Source organism: Abramis brama (assembly GCF_963993115.1).
Source record: "Abramis brama genome assembly, chromosome: 22".
Lineage (NCBI taxonomy): Eukaryota > Metazoa > Chordata > Actinopteri > Cypriniformes > Leuciscidae > Abramis > Abramis brama.
The window spans coordinates 29,848,327-29,861,227 of record NC_139984.1 but is presented as its reverse complement, the minus strand read 5'-3'; the positions used below and the strand labels follow the sequence as shown (position 1 = coordinate 29,861,227).

The window sequence follows — 12,901 nt, the reverse complement described above, 5'->3', positions numbered from 1 at the left end:
ACAAAAAGCAAACAAATCCAAAAGGGCAATCCAAATCAAAAAGCAGTCCAGTCCAGATGCAAAAATCCAGAGCAATCCAAATAATCTTATCTAATTAATATAACAAGACTATAATATAGGCCTACTATAATAATAATATACTATAACTATTCTAACCTGATAATGTAATAATATACAGTCCTCACATATGACACAATACAATGATAGTTTTCTAACTCTCTGACTCTCTGACTCTACAACTGCTTCTACTACTGCTGACAACACCCACAAGGAGGCGCGAGTTTCGAACCGGCTTTAATCCGGAAGCGACACTCAGACCGAACCGATGACGTAGCCACACAAACCGAGGCCTCGTTTGTCATTAGTCACGTGATTTTCACGTTAACAACACAAGCCTCGAATCGCGGCTTCATCTGGCACGCCCACTTTTTCTCGACACACGCTCCGACGCCTCGGTTCAAATGTCACATCACATTTTGAACTGAAATGCCATTGAGAAACAGTTAGTAGTCCGTTTGAACGTATTTTCACCGAGGTAACGTTTTTATGTAAGTTACCTTACTTATTTTATGGAAAGGCAAAAGTTAGTGCGAATGTTTAACGGTGGTTAACGGTAACAGTAACCCCTGTTTAATATATCATGACTTGTATTAACGTTTTTCAAATTGTGTACAGTCCTTAAGGCATATGTATTCGTATTTTATTCTGTGTATGACATTCGCGTCAGGGAGGGCGCCAAATACTTTTGGGTGGGGGAGGGGATATTACTTACAGAACGTTAAAAGGCCGTCTGGCTGAACTGTATATCTTTTAAACTTGATCACAAAGAAAATACTTGTTATTCTCCGTTTATTGCGAATTATCTTTCAAAGAAAGTCATTTCACTCGGCGCCTTAATTGACCCTTCGCAGGGAGCTTGATTGACAGGTGATCTGACCAATCATACTTCGCCATCTGCCATTTTGTCCGACAAAGCAGTCAGGACAGTTAGTAGATTAACATGAGAGGATTTGAACTTGAAAATCGGAGTGTACTGACGCCTTTCCGTGGTTAAAACTACATTCCTTCTTATGTTTGTTCATGTTTATTTGAGGCTATAAATTAACTAGAAGGAAGAGATGATCGGTTCACAAGCAGCTTTAACCCTCATGTGGTGTTCAAAACCCTATAACACCTGTGGTGTTCCCGGTCAAAAATGACAGGCCCATAAAAAAAAGCTTATAAATAACTCATTTTACCATATTTTCACCCAATCTTGGATTCAATCTTTTTGTCAACATGTTCTCTTTCAATTAGGACTGGTTTTATATTTTGATTTGCATCTGAATAATCATAGGCCTCATTTATTTGAGAGTAGGCATTTCATTTTTTGAGTAATTTTTTTTAAATTTTTGAATAATTTTGGAAATATTAAATAAAATCTGAAGAAAATTGGTATTGTTGATCACACTAGTCTACTCTGTTTCACCAGGAATTTTGTTTTGAAACTTTTGTTTTGTAAAAAATATGGCACATAGTCACACTTGTGGTGTTCCCGGTCAAAAATGACCGGCCTATAAAAAATAGCTTATAAATCACTCATTATACCATATTTTCACCCAATCTTGGATTCAATCTTTTTGTCAACTTGTTCTCTTTCAGTTAGGACTGGTTTTATATTTCTGTTTGCATCTGATTAATCATGGGCCTCATTTATCTGAGAGTAGGCATCTCATTTTTTGAGTAAAAAACAAATAATTTATGAGTAAATTTGGAAATATGAAAAAAAAATATGAAAAAAATGGCTACTGTTGATCACACTAGTCTACTCTAATATTTCACCAGGAATTTTGTTTTGAAACTTTTGTTTTGTAAAAAATATGGCACATAGTCACACTTGTGGTGTTCCCGGTCCAAAATGACCGGCCTATAAAAAATAGCTTATAAATCACTCATTATACCATATTTTCACCCAATCTTGGATTCAATCTTTTTGTCCACTTGTTCTCTTTCAATTAGGACTGGTTTTATATTTATATTTGCATCTGATTATTCATAGGCCTCATTTATTTGATAGTAGGCATCTAATTTTTTGAGTAAAAAACAAAACATTTTTGAATAATTTTGGAAAAATTAAATAAAATCTGAAGAAAATTGGCACTGTTGATCACACTAGTCTACTTTAATGTTTCACAAGGAATTTTGTTTTGAAAAACTTTTATTTTGTACAAAATGGCACAGAGTTACTCTTGTGGTGTTCCACTGGGCCATTGAGGGCCATTGTTTCAGTTGGCCATTGAAAGTGAATGGGAGAGACATGTGTTAGAAGTCCATGAGGAATATCTTTAGATCTGAGTGATGGATTATGGTGAGTTTGGGCTCTTTTTAATCTTAACAATCTCATGTAAATAATGATGTGCCATTTTCCACAATTTATGCATGCTTCATTGAGTTATGAGTTAAAACGCGACATAAGTGCTAGGCTACATCTATATTCAAGGCTCTGTGTGCGCCTGTTGGGGTTTGTGTGTTACAACTCCATTAGGAATATCTTTAGATCTGAGTGATGGATTATGCTGAGTTTGGGCTGTTTTTAATCATGATAGTCTGCTGAAAATAATGATGTACAGTTTTCTACGATCTGTGCATGCTTCGTGAAGTTATGAGCGAAAACCAAACGTGAGTGCTTCATGAGTATATACTTGGCTAGATGCGTCTGTGGTATTTTCTGTGTTAGAACGCCATGAGGAATATCTTTAGATCTGATTGATGGAATATATTGAGTTTGGGCTCTTTTTAATCGTGAGCTCCTGCTGTAAATAACGATGTGCCATTTTTCATGATCGATGTATGTTTCATGAAGATACGAGTAAAAAGGCCAAGTCTAAGCTACCTTGATTGGCTACGTGAGTCTGTGCGTCTGTGGTATTTTTTTGTGTTAGAACTCCATGAGGAATATCTTTAGTTCTGAGTGATGGATTATATTGAGTATGGACTCATTTTAATTGTAAGCATCTGCTGTAAATAATGATGTGTCATTTTCCACAATCGGAGCATGTTTCATGAAGTTACGAGCGGAAATGTGTCTAAAATTCAGAATCCATACATGGTTTACACATGGGTCTCTTGAAGGGCTTCTTTTAGAAAAACCTAGCTCAAGTTTAGTAAAAAGCCTGAAACAATTATGCTTGTTGTATTCTACTCATTGAGACCTTTCAAATGACATATGACACAGGACTATCTGAGCTGTATGATGTATTTGACATATTGCTGAATGTAATACAAAAAAGTAGTTTAGAAATTATGATTTTTTTTTCTTCTAATTATCAGCAAATAACTCGCCACTACTTAGGAGTTTATCAAATTGGCTACATTCATTGTAAATTTCAGACTCTAAGCTTTCAAATGACACCTATTTTAAGTTGATCAAGGTAATAGTTTTGAAAAATATTATGATTATTTATTTCGCAGCTAGGTGGCGCTTGCAGGGGGTACACTCAGTTTTAGAGTGATAACTCAGCAGTCGTTAGGAGTTGATCAAAGTGATTAGATGCATTAAAAAGCTGAGATTCTAAGCTTTAAAATGATACATATTTTGTGTTGTTCCATTCATTGGATGCATTGGTCTCTCCCATTCACTTTCAATGGCCTATTGAAACAATGGCCCACAATGGCCCTCAATGGCCCAGTGGAACACCACAAGTGTAACTCTGTGCCATATTGTACAAAATAAAAGTTTTTCAAAACAAAATTCCTGGTGAAAAATTTAAGTAGACTAGTGTGATCAACAGTGCCAATTTTCTTCAGATTTTATTTAAAATGTCCAAAATTATTCAAAAATAATGTTTTTTTTACTAAAAAAATTAGATGCCTACTCTCAAATAAATGAGGCCTACGATTAATCAGATGCAAATAGAAATATAAAACCAGTCCTAATTGAAAGAGAACAAGTTGACAAAAAGATTGAATCCAATATTGGGTGATAATATAGCATAACAAGTGATTTATAAGCTATTTTGTGTAGGCTCGTCATTTTTGACCGGGAACACCACAAGTGTGACTCTGTGTCATTTTGTACAAAATAAAAACATTTCAAAAGAAATTTCCTGGTTAAACATTAAAGTAGACTAGTGTGATCAACAGTGCAATTTATTTTCATATTTTTCTCAATATTGCCAAAATTATTAACAAATAATGCTTTTTTCACTCAAAAACTGAGGTGCATAAGCTCGGATAAATGACTCCTACAATTAAACTGTTTGAAAATTGAATACAAAACCAGTCCTAATTGAAAGAAAACAAGTTGATAAAAAGATTGAATCCAATTTTTGGGGATAATAGCATAACGAGGGATTTATAAGCTATTTTGTATAGGCCTGTCATTTTTGACAGGGAACACCATAGGTGTAACAAGGTGAAAAAAACAACACAAAAAAAGTAAAAAAAAAAATAAATAAAATTTGGACAAGTTGTTATAGTCTCTGTGAACAAAGTCACTAAGTTTCAGTTCAATGCGATAACATTAACTAGTATTTTCAGGAAAAAGAAAATCTTCTCCAGTCAAAAATGACATGAACACCACATGAGGGTTAACTGATGCTCTACTACAGCGATCTGTCACGACACATTAAAGAGCCACAAAACGGTATTTATTGTTTATATTTCTTTTAAAAAATGACCAAATTTGAAAGGTGAGACTTTGTTTAATATGTTTAATCTCAAACGTAACCGAAAAGTAACCTGGTCTGTCCTGTCTGTCAGCGTGTTGTCAGTCTCCTCTCTGCTCCGCGATGTATTTTTCACTGTGTGAGAACATGGTGTGGCGTGAGAACGGCGTATATGTATCCTGTGGTGCATGTTTCCTGTTAATGATAATAGTTTTTAACCCTTTTTCAGTGTATAGCTTTACAAATTGCGTTTCAACTGTATTTTGAAATGCATTTATTCATTTATTTTCTTTTCAGATAAATGCTGAATTTAAGCGTATTACCACCATGTCCCTACAGTCCAGATTTTTGTCACAGATCGATTTGCTGTCTGACAAACTTATGAAAGTCTTTCAAAAGTGAGGAGGGGAGATGGGAAGAAGACTGCAGACCATCATGGAACCCATGGCTCAAGTATGTCAGGATTTTGTTTGTGTATACACATTTTATTGGGGAAAACACTGATATATAATAGAGAACTGGGGCTGGTTGCACCATCTGGATGCACACCCAGTTGTAAGACTAGGTTGGACGTAAAAAGCATATTAAAGGTTGTATCAGCGATTTCAGGCCCAAAAAAGGCCCAAACATAAATGATCACATCCCAGACAGGGATGCAGACCAATCCCAGACAGGGGGTGGGTGTTGTGAGGTTTTGCGCTCGTGTTCTCCGACTTCGCTTGCAGCCGTGCACGAGCGCAAAACCTCACAACACCCTCCCCCTGTCTGGGATTGGTTAGAACACTATTTATTTTGGTTTTGAGTGGTTGGTGAAACCAACTGTTTTTGTGTGCAGATCTCAGAGCCTAGGCTGCCTACAGAGACGCGTTTTTTTTGACGGCCTGCTTATGGGGCGGGCAGCTAGCGGATCGTTAGGAAAGATTAGATGAATGTGATCAGATCATTTATTTTTGGGCCTGAAATCGCTGATACAACCTTTAAGTCAGTTAGGAATAGCAATATGGCCACTCGAACACTTCTGGTGGCTTAACCTCGTGCTGGGAGTTTAGGATTCCATGAGCAATCCAGTCATTTATATAGATCAGTGGGGTAAAAATGTATTAAAAAAACTCTGCTTGTCACCCATGGCCAGGATGATGATGTCGATGTAGGCCGAGAGTGTATTATCAAGGGGCTCTGCGTATACCTCAATGAGGACCCAGACAATTTAGTGAAAGAGTATGTGGTGAGTACAATTTATCTTTTGTAAAAAAAAAAAAACTCATTAACCAACCTGCTAGTTAGATAATTGATCAGTCCCTTTCACAGGATATTTTTCACGGTCTAAAATGACCAAATTTGCAGTGAAAATATACCACAGATAATACATTGTTATTACTTATCTGATCTAAAGAACTATTGCAAGTAGGGATGTTCCGATCAGGATTAATAAGTAATACTTAAGTGCTCTGTTGAATGTCAGTGTTTTTAGTTTTTTTTACCACGTTATTTACAGTAATGCTATAGATTGTGGTTTTAATTGAGAATCAAATAAATAAGCACCACAAATATTAATTTTACAATTTAATAGGCCTTTAAAAACAGGGCTTATGGAAAACACTATCCATATTAGGATACTCTGGCTTATTAAAGAGCCTACACGATTTATTGTCAAGCTGAACATAGTCACATATTGGACAATGTTTATTTACACCTTATTGGTTGTAATTGAGGACAAAAACAAATAGAAACACTGCAACTTCTAAGGCTGCTTTTACACTTGAAGGGGTTAGCATGGCATGCATGCTAAGGAGGGATAATCACTGGCATGTGATAATAGCTGAAGTGGTGTATGTATTTAATTTAAATAAAGTCCCTTGAACTTACATATTAGGGGTGTGAACATACACTGGTCTCACAGTTCGGTTAGATTATGATTGTCATCGATTCATTTCAATTCAATATCCTGATGCACTGCATCCTCAATTTTCAATTTTACTTCACAAGTGATGTGTGTGTGCGCGTGTGTTCACCTGTTCGGGAAGTCGCAGTGACAAACAGTTACATTCCAGTTTAAGTTTCAAGAGAGTAAAGCCTGTTTATGCCATTAAATTTGGTCAAATAAATGTTGTTTTAAAAGAAATGTTCATTTAAAAGCAGTGCTCATTCATCAGTGTATTGTGTTACCATTAGAGATGTGCACAAAGATTGAATTTCCAGGTATGCCCCTCTTTGGCTAATGTATTTTCAAGATGGAGGCTCAACATGGCTTCCGCCAATCGAACGACTCACAATTGGATATCTTGGATCTAAACTTGTAGGACTACCATCCACAATCCTAGAACTGAGGTCTAACAGTAATCTCATTTTGTCTGTGCATTCTGCAGGATGGGGACGAAGCCTTCGTTCAAAAATCCACAGAGGAGACCACAGTGTGAATCTACATTCTAAAATTCTGTGACAGATCAGATGACATCGGGATTATCCTGGAAGGCCAGAACATCTTGCAAGGCTTAGACAACTTTGCATTAGCTACGGCAATGCTTTTTGGTCTTATGTATGCCTTAAATCTCAACTACCCACCTGAAATGAAAAGTACATTTGAGGTACTGCAGAAGATAGTCATGGAGCTGGAAGGCTCCACTCTATCCAAGAAAGCACAAGTTCTCAGAAACAGACTCTATGAGTGAGCTGTTTCCATGGTACGGCAGGATGGACACAAGGTAGTTTCTCACCTCTTGCAATAAGGACCATTTCCTTTTCATTTCACCAACTCACAAAGAACTTGCTTTGTTAAAAAGTTTAATCTGTTTGATATGAGTAGGTTGGCCACTGTTTTTATTTTATTTTTATGGTTGTTTTAACGTGCATAGTTTTTTGGTTAAACCTATTGGTTAAAAGGACACTCTGATATGAGTAAAAAGTGGTAAGAGTAAAAAGTGGTAAGAGTAAAAAGTGGTAAGAGTAAAAAGTGATATGAGTAAAAAGTGATATGAGTAAAGTGATATGAGTGTAAAGTGATATGAGTAAAAAGTGGTATGAGTAAAAAGTGGTATGAGTAAAAAGTGATATGCTGTCATTGTTCATTGACGTTGTTCATGGATTTTAAGCTATTTTAACACGCAGAGAACTACTTACTTCTGTAGCCCATACTCTGAAACTTTAGTTGTACTGTTAAAAGAAATACATCAATTTGACTTCTCTTATGCTTTTAAAATTGAAAACAAAAATGTCAAGGTATGCTTTGGAGTACTTGATACTCATACTGTTCACCTTTTCCTCTACACCTGTTTGATGGTGTCTTTGTCTTTTACTTAATGTTTGTTTTGTTGCAGTTTACTGTATCAGAATGGTCATTACTGTTCACCTTTTCCACAACATGTTTGACTGTGCCTTGTCTTTTTCTTAAAGTGATATGAGTACAAATATGCTGTCATTGTTTATTGACATTTGTTCATGGAATCTAAGCTATTTTTAACTTCAAAAATCCACTCAGAAAGCTTACTTCTAATAGCACTTACTGTGTCGAAAATGTATTGTAACTTTAAAAAAGAATACAGCAATTTGATTCAAGAAATGTGTTTGCTTGTCTTACTGCTTTTAAACTGTACAGTAATTGTGTGAATGTACTTAACTAGTGGATGTAAAAAATACATTTATTGATTAAAGTCAGCTTATAGTATTCTAAAACTCAATCAGGTTGTCAGCATATATGAATGGAAAAACAAAAATCATGTTAGTTTAACCAGCACAAATTATGTATCTTGAACATATATAAATCATGTTTATTTCACAAACAAATTATGTATCTTTAACATATAAAAATCATGTTCGTTTAACAAGCACAAATTATGCATCTTGGACATATATAAATCATGTTTATTTAACAAACAAATTATGTATCTTTAACATATAAAAATCATGTTCATTTAACAAGCACAAATTATGTAGCTTTAACATGTATAAATCATGTTGCGTAAACCTAACTTTATTATGTGCAACCGATGTACATGTTTTTTTTATGTTAATCCAACAGGGTTTTTTTTTCAGTGTAGGAAAAAATATATACTATGGAAGTCAATGGGACCAGAAACTGTCTGGTTACTGACATTCTTCTAAATATCTTCCTTTCTGTTCAGCAGAAGAAAGAAATTCATACAGGTTTGAAACAACATGCGGGTGAGTATATATGATGACAGAATTTTCATTTTAAAGTGAACTATCCCTTTAAATGCTGTTTAATGCTTGATGATTGTAGATGATGATGTACTCTTTCAGAAGATGGTTAATAGCGCCCCCTACCGTAGAACAGTGAAAAGAGATAGCCTAAGCTCTAGCTCCACCTCGCTGGATCTAATGGGCGGGGCCGTGCAGGCGCAGGTATAGTCCGTTAGAACTAACTGTCCAACATCTAGGGTGATAGCAGCTAAATTGGGTCACTTTTTGGTAAATCGTTTGGCACAATAATACAATACCATATATGCCTTTTCCATGTGTTTTTATGATTAATAATGACTGTTTTTGATCATTTTGTGTTGAAATTATATAATAAAATATATTTATTTCTGCCCTACAGTTCTTGAAACATCAGCTGTGCCAACTTTTTTTGCATGAGCAGTTTCAGGTAAAATGGGCCAGTCAAACTGCAAAGGGAAATAGTCATTTATCATCACTTTAAAACACAATTGCTTATACAGCCACAAAACATTTAAACTGCATTAAACAAACATATTCATATGTGCCATTAAAAAAAACATTCTGGGTGCAAACCCACATATTCAAATGTGCAATTAAAAAAGTCAATTTTGGAACAGCATAGATCAGTGAACTGATGTCAGTGGTGTGTGTGTGTGTAACTAAATAACTATATTTAATAATTAGGGGATATAAATGGAAACATGTGACTATTATAATAATTATTATTTAATTAAATATAGTTATTTAGTTATATGTACATGTGTTCTAAAATAATTAAAACAAAAAATAACAACATCACAAACTAAATAAAATGCTGCCTTTAATATAGGTTTTATTTACTCAGTTAATGTTTATTTCTAGTAACAAACTGCAGGTGTGAACTGTGATCACTGTGTGATAACCGACTGCAATGGACTTTTACTGCCTTCCTAAAAACACTATTAGACAGATGCACCTCATACAAAATGCTGGTGCCAGGCTCCTGACCCAAACCAGCAAACTGAACATTTTACACCAGTTCTCAATTTTGAAGTACTTTTAAATGTATACAAATCCCATAATGGTCTTGGATCAAAATACATATACCAACAAAATACAAAATACCAACATGCAGATGTTGGTAGAATACAAACCAAATAGAGCTCTCAGATCCGAAGGGATCAAGCCAGTTAATAACACTGAGGGTAAATTAAACTCATGGTGAGATGGCGTTTAGGTATTATGCCACCCGCAGCTGGAACCAGCTTCCAGAGGATTGCTATTTTTCCAAATAGTTTTTTTCTGTAAAGTGCTGGATTACCAGGTGTATGAAATGTGCTCAAAATAAATTTGCCTTGCCAAGCATTACTAGTACTTTTGTCAAGTTTGCTCATTTAATTGCATACATTTTGATATGTTGTGATGAAATATTGAAAATATTTAATTGTGTTGTGTACAACTCAAGATCTGTATGCAGCATTAATTGAAACCATTGTAAATGTTCCAGTAAGTGTCTTGACCAGTGAACACAACCAGTAAAATAATATTCTACTTGTGAAAAGAAATTATTTCTTACCTTCCATACTGATGAAGAACACAATGAAAACACACATGCTGATGGTCATTTTGAACAGTTTTCAGGAACTGCTTTGTGTCGTTTCTCTTGATGAAGCACCTGAAGATCAAACTGATCTGATGAACATTCACTGAAGATCTTCAGTCTTTATGACTTTCATCAGGAAGTGACACACTGGCAATGAAACCAGTTACATCCACTAGATGGCATCAAAACCTTAAAAAAATTGAACAATTAATCCGAACTTTTAATAAATTATTATTATAATTATTATCTCTTTCTGATCTCTCAGTGATTGAGACTATTTAAGTCATACTATAAGTCAATCTTATAAACTCACTTTCACTTCATGATATATAATCTACTATTTCCATGTCATTTTATAGGCTTTGCACTCAGTCAGTATCAGTGGCTAAAATTGAAATCTCCTCTTTTTAATGTCTCCATTGGCCTTCAACGCAAGTAAATTACAAAATGTGTGCATTCCCCTTGTCAAAAAATCCTAAAGGATTCCAATAAGAAAATTGTACAGGATTCTAATTAGAATTTCTATCATATTTTGGAACCATTCCTATAGGATTTCCAATAGGAATTGTCTTATAAGACTATACATAAATATCCTATAGGATTCCGATAGAAATTGTCTTATTGGACAATGCATAAATATCCTGTAGGATTTTCTACAGGATTTTAATGGGATCCAATTGGGTCACTACTCCGGTTTATATGGGATTTCCTTTTTTTTCTTGAGAATTTTTAAGAATCCTAAAGGTGCACTGTGAATCACTAAATGGGAACTGATCAAAATTGGAGAAACACATCTTGAGGAGACTGGCAGAAAAAAATAATTTTATAGCATGCATGACCTAAATTAAAAATCCCAGAAAACACTTCAAGAATTTCATCAAAGATGAAGTCAGTCAATACATCACTGAAAGATTTGTAGATAGTGTTCGACCCAAGATGGAAAACAGCATTAAACAGCTGGAGCAGAAGATCACAAACGCAGCACATCAATCCACCAAACATGTTAAAGAGATCAATGGAGAAGCTCATCTGTGGTTGTGTCATTTCACACTCCAACTCTCTGATGAGCTGGTATTGTCTCTAAATGACCTCACTGGAGTGAATCAGGATGATGTTGATGTCAGCTTCCTAGAAGATGTGATAATGAAAGAACTTCCTTCTATAATGTCTGACATAAGCAGTAAATTCAGCACAAGTTTCCAGTAAAGCTGTTGGGTTCAGTGTCCTTTCTGTGGAGCGATCTGCACAAACACAATAGAAGGCCATACTGGAGATCACAGTGTTCCTTTCCATCGTAATGTTGGACTGAATGGGTGGAGTTACAGAGGAACAACAAACCTATATATCAGCATCTGCACATCAGCAGTAGCCAGTGATCGATCTTTTTTAAATAGCTCAGATGATGAAGTCCTCTGGAAGGAATACAGAAAAGGAGATCCTAAATATGCGTCATGGAGTATCACCCCGGATCTCTCTGAGCTGCCGTACTGGAAGTGGTTTGTGTGCAGATTCCAAAATTTTTTGGAAAAGCACTATAAAAAAAACCTATCAGGGGCCTGGCAAGATTCCAGCTGAATGGAGAAGATACTCTCAAGAGGAAGCTATTGAGAGTCTGGATAAATATTAGTGAAGCAATTTACAAGGACTCTGATACACAATACTCAGCTGAAATGAGACTGTCCCGCACCTAAGTGAATGTGGCATATACAAAACTACATATAGCACACTGAAACTGAAAGTTCACATAAGATAATATTTTTTTTTAAAAGAAAGATATAATCAAAATGTTCTGTTCTTCATAGCAGTAACTGATCTATACGTAAAGGGATATTTCACCACTGGAAAGATGAATGTGTATTTAAATTGGGGCATTTATGTATTAGAAATGTGAAATTATTTTAGAAGTTGGTGCCCTCTAGACTGAGAAAAGCCAGAAAATGTATTTTTGGCTCATGTGGATGAAAGACTACAACTCCCAGAATGCACTTGTTCGCTGACCTACGAGGACACTCCCAAGCCACGCCTACCGGTTACAGAGGGCAGTGTCGGGAGAAATGATACAACTAGGCTACTAGTCGACTCGAAACTGAAAAGACGGCGTTTTATCGTGAGATCCCCCTATGGGCGGGTTGAACACATGCGGGACGAGCTCCTCCTACTGGCTGGAGTCTCTCGCCTCTGGACAATAAAGCCTCAGATGATCATGACACTAAATGACGATTTTTTCCAGACACACAATACAGAAATCTCTTGTCTCAGGGGGACATGAGGGAGGGAAGCACGGGCATTCCAAAATACTACCGGGTTTCTACTGATACAAAGCTTAATGCTAATCGGTGAAGTATCCCTTTAAAGACAGATGATATTTAATGAATATACCAAATATGTACATTTTTATTTCATTAATTTACTTTCACACTAGTTTGTCTCCTGTGGATGTATTGTAATATGTATTGTACTGCTCTAATTCCATTTATTCAGAGACATGCAGCTATGA

At 35.6% G+C, this 12,901-nt stretch overlaps 1 protein-coding gene and 1 long non-coding RNA gene across 2 annotated transcripts in view; one reads left to right on the top strand and one right to left on the bottom strand.

Annotated features, from left to right (window-relative positions):
• Nucleotides 1-12,901, bottom strand: part of LOC311072953 (uncharacterized protein) — a 100,699-nt gene that overhangs the window by 63,992 nt on the left and 23,806 nt on the right. The window lies entirely within an intron of this gene.
• On the top strand, nucleotides 4,453-8,181 carry LOC311073004. The gene is made up of 4 exons (XR_014604092.1): nucleotides 4,453-4,624; nucleotides 4,944-5,099; nucleotides 5,779-5,871; nucleotides 7,013-8,181. It is a non-coding gene; the product is annotated as an uncharacterized lncRNA (long non-coding RNA).